The sequence below is a fragment of the Triturus cristatus genome, chromosome 6 (assembly GCF_964204655.1).
Source record: "Triturus cristatus chromosome 6, aTriCri1.1, whole genome shotgun sequence".
Classification (NCBI taxonomy): Eukaryota; Metazoa; Chordata; class Amphibia; order Caudata; family Salamandridae; genus Triturus; species Triturus cristatus.
Genome location: NC_140589.1, coordinates 340,991,268 through 341,004,830, shown reverse-complemented (window position 1 = coordinate 341,004,830; position 13,563 = coordinate 340,991,268). Strand labels below are relative to the sequence as shown.

Here is a 13,563-nt window from a genome sequence, read left to right as displayed (position 1 = left end):
AGATTGCCAAGGTCTGATGAAAGGATGCATTTTCAGTAGTTAGAGTCATGAACCTGGTTAAATTCCACAGACATTTGGCATTGCAACCTGTCAAGAGCAGCTCTTCTGTGGGATGGGTCCGTCTCTTCTTGGAACATAGAAAAAGCCAACCACTACCCAAGGCAACCTCTGACTCCAGATTGCAACAGAAAGTCAAGAGGTATGACTAGGACTGGGAATGAGAAGGAAGGAAAGAAAAATACTGGTGTCATCAAATAAAACCCTTCCACCAAGCCATGCCAACAAAATGACGAGCAGGACACATAATCAAAGGAAATAAGTTGAGGCGAAGGAAATCAACAGGTCCAACGAGTGAGCAATAGGCACGGCACAATTGTGACACAAGTTTGAACAAGTCAGAATACCTTGTTAGGCTCAGTTCTTCCTTTGGGGCAGTTTAGTAAAAATGAATATATATGACATTGTAAAACAACTTCCTAGCATGGATTACTAAGAAATTACAAATATTTCAGTACTGTGGCCTTATATAATTATTAATGAATCTTCAGTGTTACAGAGACGCTGCAGGCAATGCGTTGTTCCTGGCATATGGCATTTCAGATATGCCGCCTCCAGCAAGTAGGCTTGCCTCACCATGCATTGCACAGGTCCGTGCAGCAGCTGATAACGAAAAAGCTGTGCAGCTGAGAATGCCCAAAAGAATGTGGTTTAAATTTCGGATTGAAGTCAGGTTAGTAAACCTTACACTTTTTGTGCCCCTGTAGCTTGAAGAGGTCATCTTTAGGAACCTTGTAGTCACTTTGTCCTGGGTATGAAATAAAGCAGAAACAGTTCTTCAGAGCTCATCTCAGATCACAGACAGCAGGTACTGTATTTTCATTAATTCCTGAGGCCCCACAAGAGTTCTGAGGAGGATATTTTGGATACAACATTAATACATGTCATCAGGCTGTGGTTGGTGTTGACTTCTGGCCCCTCCATCAACAATACTGTAAAAGTGGCAAAGGATAACTATATCAACGTTAGCTGTATTCCCTAGTGCAGGAAATATCACAGTCAACACTCAGGATAATTAAAAACACCCCGCTTTGGCTTGCTGTAAGGTAGACATAGGGGTGACATAAATCTTTAGAAGTAACGCTGTCATCTGTCAAAAGTCTTTTTTTTATCAGATATAATTTCAGTATTTCAAGTGCCAGTGTCAGGGTACAATGATAGGCCTGAAGCTGTGTTTTACATTGTCACGGTATTGTGTGGCTCAATTGTAGCAATATTACACTAATACCACTTAACTTACATGGCCAGGGTAGAGTTTGTTATATACTCAATGCAATAATAGCTCAAATGAATATTTACATTTTGACTCTAACAGTTGCATTATGTTGAAAGAGGAAGGAGAGGCAATTTACAATCAGTTAGCAGGAGTAAAGTACAATGAGTTATACAGACAGAATATACACGTAGACTACAAGTCTGGGTCTACATGAACCAAAATATGATCCATTACTAATATTGATTACAAAGTGGACTACAATTAAACGTTATCATACATTTACTAGTAGTAAAACCTTTAACAAGACGCAAACATTTTATTCAGATTAATTTTACTTCTCAATGCATGATGTGAAGATACACAACCTACAGTCAATAAGCAATCATATAATGCAAATCATATAAAAAGTTAAGCTTTTATGATGAACAAAAAAAATTACAGTTAGATGTTTCCTCCTCACACGACCTGCCTGAGAATCCATTTGATCTTTTCATTCAATATCATCTGAAACATTTTTAGGACAATCCAAACCTTTATTTTCCAAATCAGTGGAGGCAATGAGAGCGATATTATGCAGAGTTGCACAAACAACAATCAACTTACAGATCATCTGTGGCGTGAACAGCCACCTTCCTTCCGATTGATCTAAACATCTAAATCTGGACTTGAAGATGCCAAAAATTATTTACACTATATTCCTTGTTTTTAAAGCCATATTACATTTCTTCTGAGCTTCATTTTGTCTGCTTTCAATTAGCCAAGGCTCAGCACCTTAGCTTTTATCACCTGAAAATAAAGAAAATAATTGTGTTTAAAAAATATGAGACAATGACCTTTATATTTTTTAACATCTACAAATATCTACTCATTATTCAAACATGTTCATATGTTACTCTCTAAATCTTAAGGTTACATGTTTAGCCTTTTAATTCCCTTTTTACACGTTAGTGTGGGCTGTCAGAAGTATGACCATTACGTACTTTATATTTACATTATCCACATCTGTATAATAAAACTTTTGTTTTAAAATGACACTTTTTGGGGGATTTTGAGAGATGTTGTCAAACATTTTTAAATAAATAATAAAGATAAACATCATGTATTAGAAGTACAATTAATAACAATGATGCCATTTAGCTTATTTTTAAATGACATAGACATTTTAGAATAATTTTACTTACTACATAGTTCTCCAATTAAAAACAAAGCTTGGGGGCATGTTGTGCCCGCATTTTAGGATACACTGACGTCACAATGCTGCTTCCTCTGTTCTAGTCCCCAATTACCCGACTTTACTTTGTTGTCCCTCTTTATTTTCAGCTTTCTAATTTCTGCGACTTTGCAGCTGGATGCCTCACTATTAGTAGTGCTATTGAGTTTAGATCTCTGTTACAGACTCCCTAATGATGCTATGGCCAACATTGCGATGCGTTTTAGCTCTATTGATGCATATCCCTGTATTGTTACTTTAGTTTATTTGTTCATTCGATGCTGCTTGACACTTAGCAATTATTTTTCCCTAACTGTGTGTTTTATGGCAGCTGTTTTGTTGAAAAATGCAATAAAAACATTTGTAAAAAAAAAAGCTACCTACTATTATTTCAGGAGATTATCCTGATGGCGTCATTCTCGAGGTGAGGTGGTTGCCTAGAGGTTGACCCATATCCATCAACCCACCTGGGATTGTATGGGAAGCATGTGAGTGGTGAGAAGGCTCTACCCGCATTCTCTGTTTGCTGGACATGCTGGAGAATCCTTGCCACGGAGAGGCCAGAAAGCTTAAAACGTGGCTCTTCCAGATTTAAATTGCTTTATGGTTTAGTTTCAGCTCTCTCCACCGCTTTTAACTCCCGAAAGAATTGGAGCCGCAGTGCTTTTTACAACAGATGCTCTTCATCAACAAGAATTTGTCAGCCATAGTTTGCACACACATAGGCGTTTACAGAGGGTACTGTACATTGCACACTCTAAACATTTTGCAATCTGCCCTCATGGCTTGGCTAAGTAGTTAAAAAGTGATTCAAGTAGGAATATTTATTTAGAGAGAAAACATGATGGGCCCAATTCACAAAAGTAATCTGAGACAAAATCCTAATTCGACGACTTTCGGTATTCACAGAGGGCATTTAGGAGTAGTAAAGTTAGAATTTTTAATTTTACTACTCCGAAATGCCCTTTGGGAATACCGAAAGTCGTAAAGTTAGGATTTTGTCTCAGATTACTTTTGTGAATCGGGCCCTTGGTGATTAAACACCGGCTGCATACAGAGAGATAAAATACATTTATTCACTAGCGTACAGATACAATAAAATATTTTACATTTTAGAAAACATTAATATACATTTGGAAAATTGTAATTTGTAACATTGCAAGTATGGCCTAGGAGGGAACCTTTTGCATGAGATAATACTGAATTTTATTGCATATGCTTTAAGAAAAGACCGCATAAGGAGGCATCAGTAGGCAAGGGTGGTGGCACACTACATTTCTGGAGGGGAGACACATACATCCTTAGATAGAGCCGAGCCAGGGGATCTTGCTTGGTTGTAAAAGCAACATTTTTCAGTTTCTCAATTAAGTTTATATGATTATATCACTGAAGTGAATGGCATTTATTCAAAGTAATTTTTTTAAACATGAAAAGTTGAAGAATACCACCACGCCCTGGTAAAGTTGTATAAATTACCCAAAAGATGTACGATTATCATGTAGTCCATTTATATAGTCTACATTGTTGTTAAGCGTAAAACAACATTAATTTATACTAAACATGAATAAATGAGGTTTTTGTAGAGCGCTGACCCTGAACAAAATTGCTTGAATGTCCTCTCAAAATAGATGCTTAAGGACAGTTATCCATACTGAAGTAAAGTGATGGGTCGTGGATCACACAGTTTGGTCAAGTGGGGAAGCCTGGATTTGAGTCCAGGATTCAATATTGTGCAGTTCAGAGAATGTAGGGTTATATCCCTCTCTCTTCTGTTTAACAACAAAGGCCAATGCTTTATGTTCAGTTATGCAATTATTGTTATTTAAGTAGTAATATATCGAGCTCAATAAATACACTTTCCTCACCAAAACTGACAATATACATACATATCTACATGCACATAGTCCTAAGATTGAAAGGTGTGCTTTTCTGTTTAGAATATTTTCACAGACACTGAAGATAAAACACAGAGACAGAACATGCATGTCTGAAATCATGCTGCTTCTTTTGAACAGCAATAATCTAAGGGGCAAACTCTGTCGATTTGGAATTAGTGAGCTAAAAAGTTTAGAAATTAAGGGAATCAAGAGGCGCAGATAGCTTTGTCCAGGTTTACTTGGAAAACAACATAATGTTCGATTGTGAGGAGAGATGAGGGACAAAGGAATCTTTTCTACAAGGTGGAGTCCTGGGTACAGCAGCATTTGGTGTGGGTGGTGGAAGGGGAGGTGAGTCAGGGGAAGGAAGGAACCTTGTCAGCAAAAGAAAGTACGCTGAAAGGAAAGGATAAAACGGTGAAGGTATGAAAAACATGTCTGTAGGGTAATGTCTCCTGGAACCACAAGTGTTAGAATGCCCCAAGTGGGCTTAAGCAGACCCCACACTATTGAGGTAAATCTGATGGAGAATACAACAAGAACCCCTCTGAATGGTAGTTTCCAAGGAAATCTGAGGGTTATTAAACCAGGAGGGAGCAAGTGTAGCTTAAGTTGGGAATGCATTAGTTTGACACAGCTACTAGCCTTAGAAAAGGCATTAGATAAAGGCTAGAACTAGAAGAGAAATTTGGCAAGTAATAGCTTGCAAGTAGCATAAAAACGAATTAAAGAAACTAAGTCTCAGCCACATACAAACAAAACAATCTTACAATAGAGCCTGGAAAAAGCCTGTTGTTTAGATAATCGCAGTAATAAAAAAATCATACTGCGTTTGCACTGTTTTTATCCTGGACACCAAGAGTTAACTAATAAATTCTTTCTTTTTTATCTTGGTAGCCAATTTTATATCACTTATCACATCATGACTATTTGCACTGCAACCATCACCCTTTACATTTTTACGCTTCACATCAAACGGTTTTTAGGAGATCCGATCAACTGATCAACAAAACATCCCTGTGGTCCTCCGTCACAGTGAGGGGGTTGTAGCCCTTGGTTGCACTAGTTTTTGTGACCAAGAGGAGATCCCAGATGTTGAAGCATGCCACCTTGGTGGGTGATGGGAATCCGTCCTTTTATTAGGACTCCTCTTATGTTTGAGTAGGAGATGTAAGCTTGTACTGATGGTGCTTTAGAGCCCTGCATTGAGCTCTATAGACCCGCAGATCTTCTGTTTTCTATGGATTAGTAAACTAGGTCAGAGTAAAGTGGGATATGCAAAGTGGTGGCCTTGGTGAAGAGAATAACATTTTATGGCCCACTTGATGAGAACAAAAGAGAAAATCAGCGTAAGCTCATATGGAAAAGATTTAGCCTTGGACCTTCCCTGTGCCATGCACCTGGAATTGAAAGGGTTTCAACTTTTCCCTAAAGGACGAGGAGGAACACAGAGTATTTGCAGAGGATGTGCATTCTACATTCTAGAAGCAGTCCACAGAAGGATTACAAGAGATTTTGATGGTTTCTGAAGCAAGAGATTTCCAAATGAAGGTTTATTGCATCTTTTAGTCTACATGAGAAGATGAAAATGTTAGCCAGCTAGAATGGGATGTTGAGGTGTTTTGCTTTATTGAAGAGGTAGACACTGCCAGGAAGAAATGTCGAGCAGACAACAGTAGCAATTGCCCGTGGGATAAAGCTTCCCATTCCTATCCCTATCAGCATCTAAGAGCCAAGGCCCATTTTGGCAGGCGCCTAGCAAAACAAAAAAACATTGACAAAAGGTTTGGCTTCAGAGTTGTTGGCTTTGCCAGTGCTTGTTTCCTTTAGTTTATGTTATTATTAGTTTATTGTTACAAGAAAGTAACATGTTTGGTATCATGGTACGGTTAACTAATGCTAAAGTATAACAAAAAAGCATTCTAAGATGTTTGCCTTTGTGTTCACAGTGCACATGCATGGGTACAAAAGACCATCTATCCATCCATCCTGTAATAGTTGTTATTATAATTAAAAAAAAAAAACATTTTAAGACAACCACCCCTGCAGGTTAGAGTCATACCCAATAAGGGGAGGAAAAGGACAAAATGCTCTTGTAGGCTCAGATTAAAAGGTTTACTCAGTAAAAAAGCAAAGACGGCCTAATGCGCACTGCCCTCTTAGTGGCTCTTTCTTTCACGCACAGACTGGCAATAGCTCACAGCCATTGATCCCCCCTGGATACATATGATGGGCAAACTAATCAGAGAAAACGTCAGTTCACATGGAGATTACAAGTTTAACCAGCTCGCACCCTTCAGAGTTGGTTTGGCCGATTCCCCAATGAATTCAATAGCACGATGAACAGCAGCCACTCTAGCTCGGATTAAAGGCTGCTTGTTGGGACACTAAAAGCTATCTTTTTATTTAAGGGCAGAAAGCAAACAAAATAGTTTAAAAAACACTGTATTGATTTTCTGAGCTCTTTACTTTCCTTACTCCAAGTATCCTGTCTGTAGTGTCGCGATATCATCCCTGACGTGACACGCGATGGCGCGCACGTCAGGGCACGTCAGTTGGAAGTTCCCCAATAAATACGACGTCACGCAGGCACGTAGGCAGAAGCGCCACGGCTGCGGAGACGGCGACCAAACCACCCCAGTGTCCCGTGTATTTATTGCACCCCACGTGTTGGGCCTACACCGGGGGCTCACCAGCATAGCCCCCCAGCGACACCACAAGTTGGCGACGAGGGTGCGATCCCGGCCCCGCCCCCGCTCTGCGCGTCCGGTTGGTGTGGCGGCCGTCAGCGCTCCTCGCTTGCGGTGCTCGTGCCCCACCGGAGCGCGCTGCGGTCCCCGCGGTGCAGGTCCGCTAAGGACGTGCGCGGAAGCGCCGGAGCGCTCCGTTTTGGCTGGTTGTTCGCGCTGGGGCCGTCTCTGGCATCGGCGCCCCAGCGCGCTTCAGTGACCTCACGTGCCCTGCCCCCTGACCTGGGGAGCGCGCAGCGCCTGTCGTGCCCTGCCTCCAAATAAAGGAAACAAAACAGCTGGGACACACAGCGTCACCGTGATCACCAGCTGCCTGGAAGGTAGGATCAAGTGCCCCTGAGCCTGCATGAGCCCTCAACCTCGTGGGACAAGGAGTTGGCTGGCCCACACCCCCCTGCTGTCTTGGAGCCCCCCCCTGGGGAACCTGCACTGCCCAAGGGAGAAGGTCTCGCCTAGCGCTAGAGCGCATGTGAGCAGGAGGTCCAGCCCAGCGCCAACCACGCACGTGCCAGAAGGTCTCGCCCAGCGTTAGGGCGCACGTGAGAGGGAGGTCCAGCCCCGCGCAAGCCACGCACGTGCAACATGGCGACAATCCCGCCAATAGGGCCATTCTCTGTCGAGGGGTCCCCATCGACGGTAGCGGCCCGATGGAGAGACTGGGAGGACAGACTGCGCATCTTCTTCGAGGCCACGAAGGTCCACAGAGATCAAAAGCGCGCAATGATAATTCACCTAGGTGGGAAAGAAATTCACAATATAGTGAAGACGCTTGCGGAAGCCACCCCCAAGACGCACACAACACTCATAGCAGCACTCAACGAATACTTTGAGCCAATGGCAAACCGCGACTATGAACGCTTCATATTTCGCCAGGCGCGCCAATCGCCGGAGGAGTCGCTTGACAAATTCTACGCTCGTCTAAAGAACTTAGCGGCCACCTGCGGGTTTCGGGACGAGACGGAGGAGATAAGAGGCCAGATAATACAAGGGTGTGCGTCCGCCAAGCTGAGGGAGAGGATCTTGGAGGAATCCGGTAAGCCCCTAGCTGATATCCTGACGATGGGCCGAACGAAGGAACTGTCCAAGGCGCGCGCTGCGCACATGGAGGCGGCCCTGCAAGTGCCAGTAAAGACCGAGCCGGTCAACGCCGTGGCAGTCAAGCCTAAACAGAGGTGGCCCCGACGAAAGCCAGGCCCGGCTGCTCAAGAACAACCAAAGTCCTGTGGGTACTGCGGTGGCTCGCCCCACACCCCGTCGGAGTGCCCAGCGCGAGGGACCAAGTGCAGAGGGTGTGGACGCTTCAACCACTTTGAGAAAGTGTGCCGATCGAAGGGTTTCCGAAAGCCCCGCCAAGCCGTTAACACGGTCGAAGAAGGAGGTCCGGGGGCTAGCGACATGGACGACGATGAAGAGGAGGAAAAAGTCATACACCGGGTACACATGATAGGCACGGCGGCCCGCCGGACTAGGAGACTGCCGCAATGCAGCATCCGAGTAGGGTCACAAGAAGTCACGACAGTGGTAGACACAGGAGCCAGCATCAACATCATGGCCGCCGCGATGCACAAATCCATGCGCCCACAGCCCACGCTCCAGCCCTCGACAATCACGGTGTTCGCCTATGGACAGGAAGAACCGTTAAAGGTACGAGGAAAATTCAGAACGGTGATATCCCATGGGACGAGGTCAATCACGACGAATGTCTACGTCACCGAAGACGGGCAAGGCATGCTCCTGGGCTGTCGGGCGGCAGAAGATCTGGGAGTGGTAACCTTCGCGTTTGGGGTACACCAAGAATCAGTACACCACACCCTGGAGGAGTTCGAGGAAATATTTCAAGGGATAGGCAAGTTCCGGGGGAAAGAGGTTCACCTGCATATCGATCCCACGGTTCAGCCGATAGCCCTCCGGCATCGCCGCATAGCATTCCACCTCAGGCCACTGGTGGAAGCGGAATTGAAGAAGCTAGAGGCAGCGGGGATCATTGAAAAAGTATCCAGACCGACCCCGTGGGTGTCGCCAATTGTCGTGGCGAAGAAACCCAAGCAGCCAGGCGCTGTCAGAATATGCGTGGACATGAGGCTCCCCAACGCTGCCATCAAAAGGGAGCGACACATCACCCCGACCATCGATGACATCGTCGGGGAGATGGCCGGCGCCAAGTGGTTCTCAAAGCTGGACTTACGCTCGGGATATCACCAATTAGTTCTGGACGAAGCATCCCGGAACATAACCACGTTCTCCACCCATGTAGGTCTGAGGCGGTACACGAGGCTGAGCTTCGGGGTATCGAGCGCTGCGGAGGTGTTCCAGAACGTAATACAAGAACTGATCGCAGGAATCCCCGGAGCGATCAACGTCAGCGATGACATCATGGTCCATGCCACGACCGTAGCGGAACACAACGAGAGGCTGGTGCAGGTGCTACGACGCATACGAGCCACAGGCCTCACACTACATCGGGAGAAGTGCGAATTCCTGTGCCGGAAGATCCAGTTCTTCGGCTACACTTTCTCAGCTGATGGCGTCAACCCGGATCCGGACAAGGTCAAGGATATCAAGCCGCTCCTGCAAATGTCACGGTGGTGAGAAGTTTTCTAGGAATGGTGAATTACTGTGGCAGGTTCATCAAGGATCTGGCGAACCTCACGGCGCCACTGAGAGAACTCACAAAGGAGTCAATCCCCTGGACATGGAACAGTGACCAGAATCGAGCATTTGAGGAAGTCAAACAAGCACTCTCAGAAGCCACGACGCTGGCCTTCTTCGACCCGGCCAAGCTGACACAGATCGCTGTTGATGCCGGTCCAGTCGGGCTGGGCGCGGTCCTGCTGCAACGGAAGACAAATGCCGAGGAGTGGGCCCCGGTGGCCTTTGCCAGCCGGTCACTCACTGAGACGGAGCAGAGATACTCCCAAATAGAAAAGGAGGCGATCGCCATTCATTGGGGGTGTCGTCACTTCCACCTGTATGTCTACGGCAAACCCTTTGTTGTGACCACAGACCACAAACCACTGGTATCCCTGTTTGCGGGCACCTCCACGAAGCCGCCGCCAAGGATAGAGAAGTGGATGTTGCAACTGCAGGACTACAACTGCAAGATTGAGTACCAGCCGGGTGCGCGAAACCCGGCGGACTACCTATCTCGCCACCCTCGCACAGCAACTCCAAAAGAAATAAAGGAGGCGGCAGAAACAGAAGAGTATGTCCGGTGCGTCACGGCGCGGTCATGCCCCCGGCCAGTGTCCATGGCTAGCCTGTCGCAGGCCACCAGTGAAGACGAGTGCCTACAAAGAGCAAGAGTGGCGGTCCGAGACAACAGCTGGAACCGCGCCAGAGAGGAGTGGAAGAGCCTGACGCCTCAGGCGAAGCAGATAATGGAGAGCCTGTACCATGTGAGGACAGAACTGACGGAAGACGAGACAGGATTTTTGCTGAGAGGCCACCGGCTGGTCATACCGATGTCCCTCACCCAGAGAGTGGTGGATCTGGCCCACATCGGTCACCAGGGCATGGTCAAGACTAAGTCAAGGCTCCGAACCAAAGTATGGTTCCCTCTCATGGACGAAATTGTGGAGGCCACCGTTCGAGAATGCCAGGAGTGTCAGCTAACCGGTGAAGTGCCCCGGCCAGCCCCCGTGGTGATGGAGCCTCGCCCGAGGAGGCCCTGGTCAAAGATCAGCATCGATTTTGGCAGCCTGCCAGACGGACGGCACACCTTGGTGGCCATAGATGATCACTCCAAGTATCCGGAGGTGGAAATACTGACTGTTCTGAGTGCTCAGGAAGTAATCCCGAAGCTCGAGAAAATCATGGCAACCCATGGTATCGTCAAGGAGATCAGAACCGATAATGGGTCACCTTTTCAGAGCCAAGACTTCGCGGCGTACCTACAGGCTCTCGGGGTTCACCACCGGCGAATCACCCCCCGATGGCCTCAAGCGAACGGAGAAGCTGAACGCTTCATGAGGACACTCAACAAAGTGATACGGATTGCCCACGAAAAGAGCCAGTCTGTGGAACTTGCCATCTTCACATTTCTCCGCAGCTATCGCCAAACGCCCCACTCAATTACGGGAGTAGCACCCGCGCACTTGCTAATGGGGCGGGTTGTCACGGACTCAATACCGCATCACCCAGAATGGAAGCCCGAAACTCCCAATGACAGTGCCATTGATGCGCATCGACGTGGAGCGTTTGCTCAAGCCGACGCCCGCCGGAGGGCTGTGTCCTCACCAATAGCCCCAGGTGACAATGTACTAATCCGCAATCGGATGCCAGGGGGCAAGTTTCGTTTGAACTTTGAACCTCAGCCCTGGACTGTGGAGAAAGTCCGAGGCACGTGCGTGACGGCCCGGAAAGGTGCTGAAAGGATAACGAGGAATGTCTCATACTTTAAGAAAGTTCCCGTGCCCTCCGGAGTGGATGAACGACGCCAGGACAGGGCTATGAGGGACATGCCGCGATAAGAGAGACTCTTAGAACCAGAGGGCCAGGCGTGTGGGGGAGCAGAGTCCACAGGTCAAGGACGTGACACAACGCAGCACCAGCCAGAGACTTTGCCACCTAAAGCAGCTGGCGTGCCCGAGACCGGAGAGAACGGCGCAGATGGTGACTCCGGGAGTGGAGGTCAGGATGCTGTGGTGGACCGTGGTGGAGTGCGCTATGACCTGAGGCCGCACCCCGCGCCCTCCTGCCGGTTACGAGACTACGTCAAGTAAGACTGTTTAAGTTTTTGTTTTTGGAATTTCAGGATGCAGATGCTGAGGGCAGAAGTGAGGGACACTGTAAAACCTGCTGTCCATACCTGAGGGTGCCATCATGAATCTTGGATTATACTGTATTTTTGTTTTGTGTGTTGGGGAGGAATGTAGTGTCGCGATATCATCCCTGACGTGACACGCGATGGCGCGCACGTCAGGGCACGTCAGTTGGAAGTTCCCCAATAAATACGACGTCACGCAGGCACGTAGGCAGAAGCGCCACGGCTGCGGAGACGGCGACCAAACCACCCCAGTGTCCCGTGTATTTATTGCACCCCACGTGTTGGGCCTACACCGGGGGCTCACCAGCATAGCCCCCCAGCGACACCACACCTGTCCCTCTAATTTTCCTCGTCTTCCCTCCCCTTCCTCCCTGTGACCTGCTCACCCATGGCCCCCCCTCAGCTGTTGCTGACTGGTGTGTCACCACTCACCTAAATGAGACAAATGGTTGGTCCTGACGAAGGTGGATGGTAACTGTCATTCCCACCGAAACGTGCGTTGACCTGGTTGCTTTGAACCCCCAACTGACAACACCATTGCGGATATTGTTTGAAGCTTTCTCTCTGTTATTTTCAGTGGTATATGTCTACGTGGTTGGGTAGTTTAAGTGTGAGATGTGAGTGTGTGAACCTGCTGCTGCGTATGAGGTTAGAATGGCTGTGTGTGGTTGATTATATACGGGGCACATCAAATGTTATAACCGTTAATTGTCCTACTACATTTGTATAATTTCTAAATCTGTTTTAGCATGATAGGCAAAAAATATTTGATATATTACAATGAAGAATAACGGCATATTTGCATTTATGAATAACCTGTGGTTTCACAAAAACCTTATATGATTATTTATTTTTTTGTATCAATATGAAGTGGTCTAACAAAGATTATTTTTAAATATAGAATAAAAATATACAAATGATTGTTTTTATGTGTATGACCTAACAATTTCTATGATGGACAACCCATAGAGCTCTAGTTAGCCAATAAGGAGGCAATACATGTAATGTGGGAGTGTTTTCTGGTGCCTCCTCCCTTCTGTTGATGGTCCACGGAGTGGCAAACACTCCAACGACCAACCTGTCTGAGGGATACTGATAACAAGGTTCTTCCTAGTATTTGCAGGCACGACCTAATAAGTGGAGCATACAAAGCACAGGAGTGGTCAGGGAAGGCCTTTTGCAACTGGTTAGATGGCTGGATGCAGATTCGAGGCCAACCTTGACACCAGGTAAGGGTGCTATGAGTTCGGGGAGGCATGGAGACAGTGTTCACAGGGCTGGATGCAAGTGGTGACGGGGCAGCGGGGACCTCTGCTTAAGGAGAGGATTGTATGTGAAGGATGCAGGGGTGGGGCCAGAAGAACAGGGACCTGGGGGGAAAAGTGGGGTGGCTCAAGGGGCACCACAGCAACAGTAGAGGGGGGGCCATAGGTGAGCAGGTCATTGCGCACAGGACAGGAAGGAAGGGGAGGGAGGACGAGGAAAATTATGGGGATAGGATACTTGAAGTAACGAGAGTGAAGAGCTCAATATCAAGAAGTTACCTTATATTGGGGTGACTAAGCCCCTTGGTGCCCAATTAATGTTGGCAACAAAGGAAAGGATTTGGAAAGGGGAGTATTTCAAGATGCTGAAGTTGCTACACAGGGAGCTTAGGGCAAAAGAAGGTTCCAACGAGGAAGAGTATG

General features: G+C 46.8%; 1 long non-coding RNA gene across 1 annotated transcript in view; it reads right to left on the bottom strand.

Annotated features, from left to right (window-relative positions):
- Positions 1-202: 202 nt before the first annotated feature.
- Positions 203-13,563, bottom strand: part of LOC146817151 (uncharacterized) — a 29,893-nt gene continuing 16,532 nt past the window's right edge. The window contains exons 2-3 of the long non-coding RNA XR_014962494.1: positions 1,877-2,059; positions 203-805 (exon numbers count right to left, since the gene is read on the bottom strand). This is a non-coding gene — a long non-coding RNA (uncharacterized LOC146817151). The remainder of the gene's footprint in view (positions 806-1,876; positions 2,060-13,563) is intronic.